We start from the raw sequence: 12371 nt of genomic DNA, 5'->3' as shown, positions 1-12371 counted from the left end.
TCCTTAAAACTTTTCATAGTATTATATTGTTCCTGTTTAAGCCTGGGGTTCCACTGTCTTGTGATGTTGCCCATTTTAGCAAAGAGTCTTTGCCTTTTGTTTCAATGGGTCCTCATGCTATGAGAAAAAGGCAGAGAATTAGGCTGCTCTGAAAACTCTAGGTCATTATGTTTATCTAGGATGGTGACCTATAGTCACCTTCAGGTGATAAAAGAGCTTCTGTCAAGTGACCTTGACCAATTTACTTTACTTCTCTGACCTTCAGTTCTTACCTGATAAACCAGAGATAATATTACCATTGTAATAGGTTCAAAGAGAATTAAATGAAGTGAATACATAAAATAGACACCTGGATCACTAGAAATAATGGTAATTATTTTTAGATTATTGAGACTACTTGTGCTCAGGTAACAGTAACAAATTACAGGTGAGTGCAGGGTAGTATGCTGAACTACGGCTTGTGAGAGGTGAACCGCTAAATGGGTTGGGTTTTTGAACTGGTTTCCTTTTATTCATAATCTAAGTAAATTATTTTCCATCTTCTGATTTGTCTTTTTTCCTCCCATTTATCTCAAATAAAGTGAGTCTTGATCTCACCATACCAAAGACGAATTTCCCTATGGAGGTGAGTATAAAGGAGAGAGTGCCAGCTAAGTAACAAGCTCTGTGTCGGGGCCTTTCAACCATGACCTGACATATCCTGCTGTCTAGAACACAACAGTGCGTTTTGTTTGTGTGTCTGAGGTTCTTTCAGAGTACTTTGAATCCCTCAAGGAATGGAAGGTACGGCTCTGTCCCACCTATTTCTGTATTCCCACCTATACCAGTGCTCATTTAAGCTGAAATTTACCTATACTTTTCTGCTTTTGTTTTGTTTTGTTTTGTTTTGTGTTTCTCTTTGTAATGGGCAGTATAAATTCTGATTGCGCAGTGCCTGTGTTTTGCTAGTTGTTAAATATTTTAACTCTTGCTACTGGTTATGTACTCAATAAGGGTTGAATGAACACATTCGATTCTCATAGTATATATGAAATTAATATTATTTCTTCAATCTGCAGATAAGGAAACTGAGGCTCAAAGAGAGTATATGCAACTTCCCTGTTCTTTACAAGTGTGGGAGGAGGCCGGAATTTGAAATTGATCTGCTCTGCTCTTTAGTCCAAAAGCTTTCTCTATTTTGTGTTGCCTGTTATTAATCTTTAATTTTTTAAAGAGTCTGGTCATCTTCAAGAGATAGAAGAGCTTCTGTCAAGCTCTTCACATAGGATCTCTCTCTGCTTTTAACGCCCTCTTCCCTATGTGTTCATTAATTTTTTTTTTTCATTCTCCAAATATCCTTTTGGACACCATGTATTTCAAGCAGAATGAACTGATTTCTCTTCCCTGGCCCAGAGAACCAATTTCTTGTTAAGATACAGCACTAGCCTCACAGTAGGGTAGAAAAGTGCTGCATGCCTTTTACATTCCCAACCCAAATGTAGACCTGGGCATGCATCAAGTGTTAGCAAATGTGTTGTTTGACTTCAGATAAAACACATCAGCTCTCTGTGTGTGCTCTGACTCATTTAGAAAGAACTCTTTCCACTCTGACATCTAGGAATTTAACACAAATGAATCTTCATATCCAAACATAAAAAAATATAATTTGAAAACTTCAGCTACATTTTTAGAAAATTGACCAATTAATTTTGAAATGCACAGACAGCAGAATACACACAAATCTACGTGGGTGCAGATAGCAAGTAGATGCTGAGGGACACCTGCGTGCAGACGGTGGTTCTCCGACTGAGATCAGGGGAGCTCTGAAAGGAATAGCCTTTCTCTTGACCCCTGGGTCTGAGAGCCTCAAGCTTTGGCTGGGGTTGGGTTGTTTTCACACTGTCTTGCCTCACATCCACCTTACTTGCAGCAAAGAACATTTCCTGTCTATAATTATTTAATTACTTTGTCTATTCTTGTCAACAAACTGAAAGTCAAATCATTCCTGATACAAATGTAGTTAATGAGATAAGCAGGAAATGAAGGACTCAAAACTCTTCACAGTTACCATAGTGAATTCTGTGATTTAAAAGCCCTAACACACTTGTTAGTGTCTCCTTATTGTGCCTGTAATTTTAGTTCATCTCAAACTTTCTTCGTTACCTTCTGGAGATAAAGAAAATCTAGGAGGAATGTCTCTGATGATATTGAGTAGGATTTCCACAACCATCACATGTCATATCTCAGTGAATATGTTGCTTGCCCCTTTACTTGGCAGGCTTAGAGAGAGAAAATAATTATTTAAGGTTTTTAACCAGATTCCCTGTCTAGCACTCACCTGAGAACACTGGCATTTATGACAAGTTCCCCATCCCCATCCTAAAAGGGTCACTGTCTCTCAACCGTTCCCTAGTCCCTCAGGGCAAGCGCTGTCTGCCCTCAGTCCTTGGTGGAAGTCCATGCTCCTCCTTGCTTCCTTCTCTAACCATGGCCTAACTGTATCTGCCCTCCAGAACTTTCTTTCTCTGGCTGGGTTGCTCCCCTGGACCCTGTCTCTGAGTGTAAAAATATACATTTCCTTCCTCAAGAAATCTACTTAAACAAAAACTGCCTTTTCTTGGTTACAGGATAGCTATGGAAAAATTATAGAGACTCCCACTACACTATTCAAGACAAGACAGTATAGCCTGAAGTAATCAGCAACACCAGAGTCTCAGTGGCTTGACCAAATTCCGCCAGCAGTGGTCAGGAGATATTCCAGGACAAGTATCACCCACCGGGAAGGCTCAGCATTCACGTCCCATTCAACACATTCATCAACCATCTTCTACTCTAGTAGAAGAGAAAGCTGAAGAGTTGAACAATGGCAGTTAAACACCTCTACCCAGCAGCAACTCACAGTCCGTTTCTGCTCACATTGCATTGGCCAAAGTAAGTCGCATGGCCTTGCCAAGGGGCAGGAAATACAGTTCCCTCAGATGACCAGACTGGGGTCAGGGGTGATTTCTGAAACTGAAGGTGCCCGACATCCTAAAACCAGGAGAGCCTCGGCAAGCCAGAGCATCTAGTCATCTAGTCATCCAGAGCATATAGCTACGTCCAGAGCATCTAGTATCCATGTGGATATCCATGTCCAAAATTTGCAGGTCAGCCTGGCAGGCTGGAAATTCCAGTGAGTTGATGTTTTTGATGTTGCAGTCTTGAGTCAATAAGCAACAGTCTTTCCTCTTTGAAGGACCTCAGCCTTTTCTCTTAGGACCTTCAACGGATTGGACAAGACCCACTCACATTATGGAGGGTGATCTGCTTTACTCAAAGTCTTTTAATTTAAATGTTAATTACATCTAAAAATACCTTTACAGAACATCTGGACTGGTGTCTAATCAACCAACTGGGCACTGCAGTCTAGCCGGATTGACACATAAAATTAACCGTCACACAGCATGCACTATTCCTAGCTTAGTGCTAGCTTCTAGTTAATGTCAAATAATATTATAATTTTTTATTTACTTTCTTTGCAAAGCATTTATGTATGTCTTTTAATATAGTTAGATACTGGTTTAAAAAGAACTCAGCATCATCAAACAGAAAAGTTGTTGAAAGTTATCTCACAATATAAAAATCCATTTGTCTGGTTCTAGTTATTTGATAGACCATTTGCTTAGAATGTGTGATTGAGATGTACATTTAGCAAATATTGATCAAACCCCTTATGTGCTTAGAACTCTTCAGGGCACTAAAGCTACAAAGAAGTGGGCCCACCATCATCAGAGATCCCGGAGTCCAGTGGAGGTGACCTCCCTGGAAGGGTAATTATAATTCAGTGGAATGGATCTTGTCATAGTATATGTGCAAGACAATATGCAAACACTGTCGAGGGAGAAGCTAACTATCTGGCAGACAGACCATGTTTGAAAAGCAGACTAATCATGGAACATTGCATGGTCCAAAGCAGGGAGATATGAAGTGCCAAAAAAGTGCCAAAATGTGGTCAGTTTCCCCACTCCTCAGCATCCCCTTTTTGTTCAACTTCTCGGCCTTTTCCCGGAAATACTTAGATATCTGTCAGTGCCTTCCTTGCAGGAGAACATGACGTAGCACGTCAGGCTCACTCCAGCGTATTTCCCTTCCCTCTGTGGTTCAAATTCTGGCTCCCTTGGTGGCTCTGGAACATTTCAATAGTTTATTTTTATATCCTACCCACCTAGTCTCTGTGTTCTCAGCAGGAGTTTTGGAGGCTAGCTCTTCATCACCGGAAGTAGAACTATTTTTGTTTGTTTCTGGCTTCTTGATTGAACGTATAATTCATTTAATTCCAATATTGCTGCTTTTCATAAATAAATACATATTGGGCTGTATATTAACCTCTAAATATCACATTAACTTAATCTCTGAGGTTTTGATTTGGAGTTTTCATAGTTCATTTCAAAATGTTTTGCAATTTTCACTGTAGTATTTTTCTTAATCCCTAGTAATTAAAGAGGCCATTAAAAAATTTAGACACATACTTTTTAAAGATATCTTTCTATCACTGATTTTAATGTGATTTAAATTGTTGTCAGAGAATGTGCTGTCAAAATATGGTCCAGGAACTTGTACCATTGTCATCAGCTGAGAGTTGCTATAAATGCAAATTCTTAAGCTGCACCCCAGATCCACTGAATCAAATGTCTAGGGATTGAGGCTTAGTAGGTGAATTTTATTCACAATGAAGGTTAGCAAGCACTGGTGTATAACATTGGTTATTTGAATTTCTTAAGACTACAAGATCCTTTTTTGACTTAGGATATGGTCAATTTTTGTAAAGAGAGAATGTTTACCTTAAAAAACACTTTATATTTGTTGGGGTTAGAATTTTACATTAAATTAATTTTATTATTTAAATAATTTATATACTTTCCAGGTCATTAATATTCTTCATCTACCAGTTTCCTTAAGAAAGCTTTAAATCATGGCTCTTTTTTCCTCTTACTATATTCATTTATTCATTCAAGAAATATTAATTGACGTCCACTATGTATCAAATACTGTTCTTGTTATTTTTAGATTTAAGAAGTGAACATCCTCATTCTCATTAATGCTATTGACTTTAGATTCCACTTTTTAAAAACAGGGATATGCCATTGTCTGCTTCCCCTTGCTTATAACATGCAGTGTATGGATTTTCCCTGTCTCAGTACTTTTATTTTAGATTTGTCTCTTGTGATCAATAAGAGGTAGAAAGAGAAAGCTCTCTCACTGTAATTGTGATAATCTTTATTAAAAGGTTAGTTTATATGTGTTGTGATTACAAGCATATTCAGATATGTATCTATCAACCAACGTCATTTTCTTCCTGATTATCATCTTTGTTTTTAATTACCTCTTTTCCCCTCCATCCTCTCTTTGTAAAGTTGATAATCATATATTCCATTTTTTTATTTTGTTAAAAATCTTCTTTCATATTTCTAGTACCTTGCCATTATGATTACAAAATATGTATTCATCTATTCATTCAGTTCAATTCCAATCAGATTATTTTTGTAGCATCAGCAAATTGATTATAAAATGTATGTGGAAATTCAAAAGACCTATACAAGCCGAAACAACCTTACATTAAAAAAATATCAAAATTAGATGACTCTTACCTGATTTCAATATTAGGATAGGCAAAGGACAGAAAATAAAAAGCAGGGGAAGAAAAGAGCTACTGGAGATTTTACTACAATAAAACAAAAAGAGCCTAAAATGTAGGTAATTAAATCTATAGAAATTAAATAGAATGAGACTGGGGCAGAAAAAAATAGTTGAAGAAATAATGGTAAAAAGTTCCCCAAACTGGATGAAAACATCAATTGTAGGTCCACTAAGCTGAGCCAGCTCCCAATGGGACAGACACAAAGGAAACCAAACCTAGGAATGTCATGGGCAAAAATCAAACTAAAGTTTAAAACAACAACTTAAAGAATTCAAAGCATCAACTAAAAGCAGAAGAAAAAGAGAAAGCCTTGAATTCAGAGATTTAAAACTCATTTTTGAGGTGTTGTCAGCAGAATGGTGGGATATGGGAACCCCCTTCTGTCTTGTATCTCCCCTGGACAAAACTGCCCTTATGGGGGCTTTGGGATCCAGGTAGGGGGTTGTGAGGCTTAAGCAACTACGAGACCAAGAGCCATTTTGAGAAGGTAGATCTGCACCCAGGTGGCTGACTGGCTGACTGTGGTCTTGGCTACAAACCCAGAAACAGCTCTGAATCCCATGGACACAGGGACAGCTCCATTTCGCTTTGGTCCTGTCAGCAGCACCATATGCCAAGGGACATGGGAGGAGTCACTCCCATACCTTTGGTACTAGGCCCACAGGTCTGGCTTTGTCTGGGCTGTGGACTGTGATGTGGGCTGTGACCTGACATCAGCCTCTCCTGTCCTCTATGTGGGATCCTCTAGATGCAAGCCCACCAAATTTAGTCTGACTATAGATTGTGAAATGGCCCTTAACTAGGCTCCAGCCACTCCCAGGTATAGTCCAGGAGCAGTCCTGCCCGCCCGGGGACCCGGGGAGACACACTCCTGAGAGCACCCCCAGGGATCCTACAGTGTCCCTATGCTTGGCTCGAGACCTTGCCAGCCATTGTCTCTGAGCGGTCCTGCTGCTCCAAGGACCTGTCAGGAGGCACACCTGTCATGCTCCTAGAGGAAAGCCAGACAGCATTGGTCTGACAGCAGATCCTGAAATGACCTGGTGATCTGGCTTCAGGCCCTCCCAGCTACTAACTGCAAGCAGTCCCACTGATCCAGACACCCAAAGGGACGCTCAGCCATTAGTTCCCCCAAAGGCAGGTTAGCCTACTTCGATCCAGCCACAGATCCTGAAGTGCCCTGTGACTTGGCTCCAATCCCTCTCAGTCACAGAACATGAGTGGTTCTGTCCATCCAGGAACCTCGCCAGATGCACACCCACCTGTGCTGCCAGAGGTAAGCCTGCAAACTTTGGTCTGACTACACATCCTGAAACAGTCCTTTAAGTGAGCTATAGCCCTGTCCAGCCAGTCAGGAAGATCTGTCACTCAGACACCTGGTGGAAGACATGCCCATCAGATCTCAAGGGCCAGATCTTCAGACTTCAGCCTTGGTTGTGGAATCTGAAACATCCCCCCTCAGCCATGGTTTGGGGTCAGACCTGCCCTCCCAAAGAACCATCCAGTGACCAGGCAGGAGCCCTCTTAGGGAACACATCCACCCACGCACCTGGTGTCAGGCCCACTGTCTGCAGCCCAAACTGAGGACCTGACAGACACCTTTGTTCCAGTGCCACCCACCTGGACAAGGCCTTGGAGGCATTTCCATTCATCCAAGGACCAGACAAGATCCATGCCACCCGAGTCCCTGTTAACAGGCCCACAGATAACAGCCCCTCTATGGACCCAGCAGCAGCCCAGACAGACCCGGCTTCAACCCAGCATGATGATGGTTCCAGAGGCAATCCCAGCAGTTCTGGAAACTGACAAGAAAAACTCTTTACCTGCTAAAATCAGACTTCCAAGAATGGAAAAGGTGTGAGCTCCTTCAAATGCAGCCACAGATCCTGAAGTATGTAGCCACACAAGGCTACATAGAACATAAAGAATCAGGCGTACATGACAGCACCAAAAAAAACTAATAAAGCTCCATTAACCAATGCCAAAGAAATAGAGATCTAAAATCGTCTGGCAAAGGTTACAAAATAATTATTCACCTGGAAGAGAGAACAATCCAGATTAGTTTTAGTTTTAGTCAGGATTCTCCAGAGAAACCTAATGAATAAGATGTGTATGCAATTTAGTAAAAGGAATTGTCTCATGCTATCATGGAGGCTGACAAGTCCCATGATCTGCAGTGTGCAAGCTGTGACATTGGAGAGCTACAGATATAGTTCCGGTGTGAGTCCGAAGGCCTGGGAACCAGGAGAGTTGCTGGTGTTGGTCATCTGAAGGCCAGGAGGCTCAAGGCTGAGCAAGGTCCCATGTTTCAGTTTTACTCAGAAGTCAGGAAACGGCTAATGTCCCATCTTAAGGTCAGTCAGGCAGGAAGAATTCCCCCTCATTCAGGGGAAGATCAGCTTTTTTGTTCTATTCAGGCCTTCAGCTAATTAGACGAGGCCCACCCACAATAGGGAGGGCAATCTGCTTTATTCAGTATATCAATTTCAGCGTTAAACTCATCTAAAAATATCCACACAGAAACACTCAGAATAATGTTTGACTGAATATCTGTGTACCCCATGGTCCAGCCAAGTTGACATAAAATTAACCATTAAAATTCTACATCTAGTAACAGAGCTTCGAACTTTTATAAAGCAAAATACGATAATACCAAAGTTAAAAATTTATACATGTCTATAATCATAGTTGGAGATTTTACGCCCTTTTCTCAGTATCTGGTACAATAAGTAGACAAAAATCTCAGTATAATCACTAGTGAACTTTTCACTTTTGTTGTACTTTTTAGTTCTAGATTGTCCATGTGGCTCTTTTCTAAAGTTTTAATTTCTCTGCTAAGATTCTCCATCTATTTACTCTTATGTTCATCCTTTCCACGAACATAATTTCAATAGCTTTCTAACACTCATGTCTGCTAATTCCATTATCTGAATTACCTCAGGACTTATTCTACTGTCTACTTTATCCCTTGATTATGGGTCACATTTTCCCATTTTTTTGCACATGTAGTATATATTTTTTATTGTATGTTTGACCTCATTAATATATCATTCAGATGGTTAGCCCATTTGGATCATATTCTAACAATGGTATTTGTGCATGAGAATCACAAATTCTCAAATGTTTGCTCAAATCTCATAACAAAGATGCCTCAGGGACCAACTTCACACTCAGATCTATTTACCTTTTCACCGAAGTAATTTCCCTTAAGGACATCATTATACTGACTATTCTGTTAACATATGTCTTATGCTGTTGTTATAAGGATACATGCTGATAATATATGTGTCCCCAAATGGCTGTCATAATTAAAATGATTTTCCTCCCACAAATTCTCTTTCTGTGGGTCCTTTAGGCCAAGGGAGAAAGACCAGAAACCAATGCATTATCAGTAAGGTTTTCCCAAGGAGAATAGAAAAAGGCTAAAATGAAGAAGCCGTTTTCTCAGAAAGTTGAGCTTCTGCCATTTATTTCCACTGGCACCCAGAACAAAACTCAGCATTTCAGGCTTCTCGTTATGCACTTGTTTCCTTTGTTGTAGTAAGTGGAACAATACTGATCTCATGGTATTTTTTTAAGGGATAAATAACAGTAATTCAGAGTTTGGGGTTCATGATAAGTATTTGATGAACATTTTTTGAATCTGAATATAAGGCTGTTACATAGGATTTTGGAAAGAGCAAAAATTCAGACTTTGGGTTTAAATAACAAGGATTCTCTAGTAGCTTGTGATTTGGTACATTTCTGAGTCTCCATTTGCTCATTTGTAAAATGGGGATAATATTAGCCACCACAGGGGAAATAGGGCCAGTGTTGAATGACTGGCCGGGTGTCTGCTATAGAGTCTCCACATAATTAATATTAGAACTTTTTGCTTAACATTAGCTTTTCTTATGTGCTCTTACACAGATGTATTATGTTCTCATTTTCCAAAGCTTTAGGGCAAATAAGCTGCTCCATTTAATCCATCTTCTCTCCCACACACATATGCTCCCTCCTGCCCAACAGTTTTCCTTTATTTTCTTTCTGCTTTAGGCTCAAGTGGATTAACTACTTCTGAGCATTAGAGACTGAGATGAATCCTCCAGAAGAAATCTCATCACAGACGGTTCAGAGCTAGGCTATTAGAATGCTTACTGTTCCATCACTAGGACACGTTTAGAGGTGAGAGAGAGAAACATTTCTTTCCTAAGCTGAGTATATCCCAGAAGGTAAAAGGAAAAGAGTCTGAATCAAGGTTAAAAAATGAATACATTATCTGTTTGATGTTTACCCATTGACAGGTCTTATAAGTTAACAAGAAAGTAATACCTTCAGGGAGGTTCGCAGAATCAGTTATGAACAAAATCTGATGGCATGGAGAGTTTGCCTTGGATAAGCTCCCCAAAGCCCAGTTCGCAAAGTCAAAGATGTTATATTTCCATTAGCTTTCCTTTCTAGCCCCCTATCCGTGTAATAAAAAGTGTGCTGAATGAAGAGAGAGGTCCTGGACAGCTGCTTAGTAACCTTGCAACCTTGGGCAATCCACAGAAACATCGCGGGCCTCCTCCTCTTTATTGCAAAGTGACAGCACTGATACCACTTATGAGCATCCCTTCTCTTCTGTCCCTGCTGGTCCTGTCCTGTTTCAGGCTCTCCAGATTGCTCCCTAAGGCAATTTCAAAAACTATCCTTCCTCCAGTCCACACTGTTCCTGGAATAAATTTTTGTAAAATGAAAATGTGATATGTTTTTAAGCATCTTTGATCCTCAATTCTGGCAGAGATCTTAAACTGCCACCTCTCTGCTCAAACCAACTGTTATAAATAGGATCATGTGGTATTTAAGAATAAAATTTGCATTCATTCCTGTGGCAGGCATAGTTAATTGCTCATCACACACCCGGATGTGCTGTGATACTTTCTAGTCTCTCTTTCAAGTAGACTGAGGGCAAGGGACTCATTCCAGCCAATGGATGTCTGCCTCTTAAGAGGTAATTACTTCCTCCTCTTCTGCCTCAATGACCTTGAAGTCCATGACATCCTGTTGATATAGGAACAACAAGGAAGAGAGATCTTCCAACCATTCTGAACTTTGTGTGAGTGAGAAATAAACCACTGCTATGTTATACTGCAGAACACAGGGGGCTTCTTTGTTGTCACAGCATAGCATAGCACAGCCTGACTAACAAAGTGGCCAATATTTTAAAATTTAGAGGTTTCACATGAAAATCTTGAATCCTAGATTTATCTGAAAAACTAGAAAATCCTTGACACTGGGTTTGGACCCTTGGATGGGAGCGATCTGCTGCACCTCATGCCCAAGGAGGACATGAGCTTTCTCATGCAGCCCTGGATTTCTCCTTTGTCTTCTCCTGTTTTCATTACCTGCCTAACTATTGTTCCACGTATTTGTGTTAGTGACCCAAGGTCTGCAGAACACAATTCAAACCCCTAAGTGTGAAATCATGGGCTCTTCCTGATTGGGACTTATTTGTCCCTGCAGCTGCCTAATCCACCATCCCAAGCACCAGCAATATTGCACAACTGGAGTTGCTCAAAGATGTCATCACCATCCATGACTTTAGTATTTGGGACATTCTGGTCTTTTTGCTGTCGGTGTCCTGGCTTCATTGTTTATTTGATGGATTCTTCTTCATTTTTCAGTATCTGCTGCCTAGTTGACCTCTTTGGGAACTTTCTCCCACACCCTTGTTGCATTTCTCCTGACCAGAAAGATTTCTCCCTTCTCACCCTTAGCCTTTCTCTCTGTCTTATTTATCTTCTTATTCCCGAGCCCAGGCACAGTGCTAGGCACAGAATGGATGCACAGCTCAGGCTGATGGGGTAACTGCTGAAGTATGGGATTTGTTTTTCACAGCTTGAAGCCGGGCATGCATCTGGTGATGATTCAAATGGTGCAGAACAGCTCCTGGTGGACTAACTCCCCCTTCCCCACTCCTAGTGCCACTGCTCAGAAACAGCCTCTGCTCATTTCTGCTCTCATTTATTCCATTGTTGGCCTCCATTACTCTAAGTACTCCTCTTGAAACTGTATCTCTTGATGTATTGTTGTCCTCTCATCTCACCCTACCTTCTTCCCAGAATTTGATATTACTATGCTAAGCTTTCAGTTTTGTCCTTGCCTTTATAAGGTTAATAATATTAGCCTAAATTCTTTTTCTGTTCCTTTTGATAGTCTCTTAAATTCAGCTTCTCCTTTTCTTTCCTCCACTTTTTCCTCCTGCCCTTATGCCACATTCTGTAGGCAACACTTTGTGCTATCACTGTTGTTCATATTTATTTTATATTTTCCGCCCTCATCAGGTCTTCTCAGATTTATTCACACGTTTAGCTCAGTTCCTTTGTCCTCACTGCCAAGCCAGATGCCTCCCCCCAGCCCAGACATTCTCATTTCCGTCCCCCACCCCCAGCCCATGCCTCCTTCCCAGTCGATCTGTACGTGATCTGTCCTTCAAAAGGGAGGGAAAGTCCTCTTTTGCTGTGAAAGCTTCCAGCCAAATCTGTATCTCCCTCCTTTCAACCTCCTTTTCTCTAGTATTTCCTAAATCTTCATACAGGCAGGGTGGCTGAGGGCCGAGTTAAGACTGTCCCAGGCACTCTGTGTGTGAAAAGAAATACAGTCTTGTGAGCTCAGTAAATCAGGAGTCAACATTTTTCTCTATAGACACAGATTAGACTTAATGGGCTGAATCAGTAAATCCAGAAGGGGACCT

General features: G+C 40.7%; 1 long non-coding RNA gene across 4 annotated transcripts in view; it reads left to right on the top strand.

Moving 5' to 3' along the window:
- LOC140845477 (uncharacterized) overlaps positions 1-12371 on the top strand; it is a 42226-nt gene that overhangs the window by 13970 nt on the left and 15885 nt on the right. For all 4 annotated transcript variants that reach the window (XR_012124265.1, XR_012124263.1, XR_012124264.1 and 1 more), the window contains 4 exons: positions 582-625; positions 2607-2910; positions 3702-3788; positions 9692-9820. This is a non-coding gene — a long non-coding RNA (uncharacterized lncRNA). The remainder of the gene's footprint in view (positions 1-581; positions 626-2606; positions 2911-3701; positions 3789-9691; positions 9821-12371) is intronic.

Source organism: Manis javanica, chromosome 2 (genome assembly GCF_040802235.1).
Source record: "Manis javanica isolate MJ-LG chromosome 2, MJ_LKY, whole genome shotgun sequence".
NCBI lineage: Eukaryota > Metazoa > Chordata > Mammalia > Pholidota > Manidae > Manis > Manis javanica.
The sequence above is the reverse complement of the archived record's forward strand: the minus strand, read 5'-3'. Positions and strand labels throughout refer to the sequence as shown.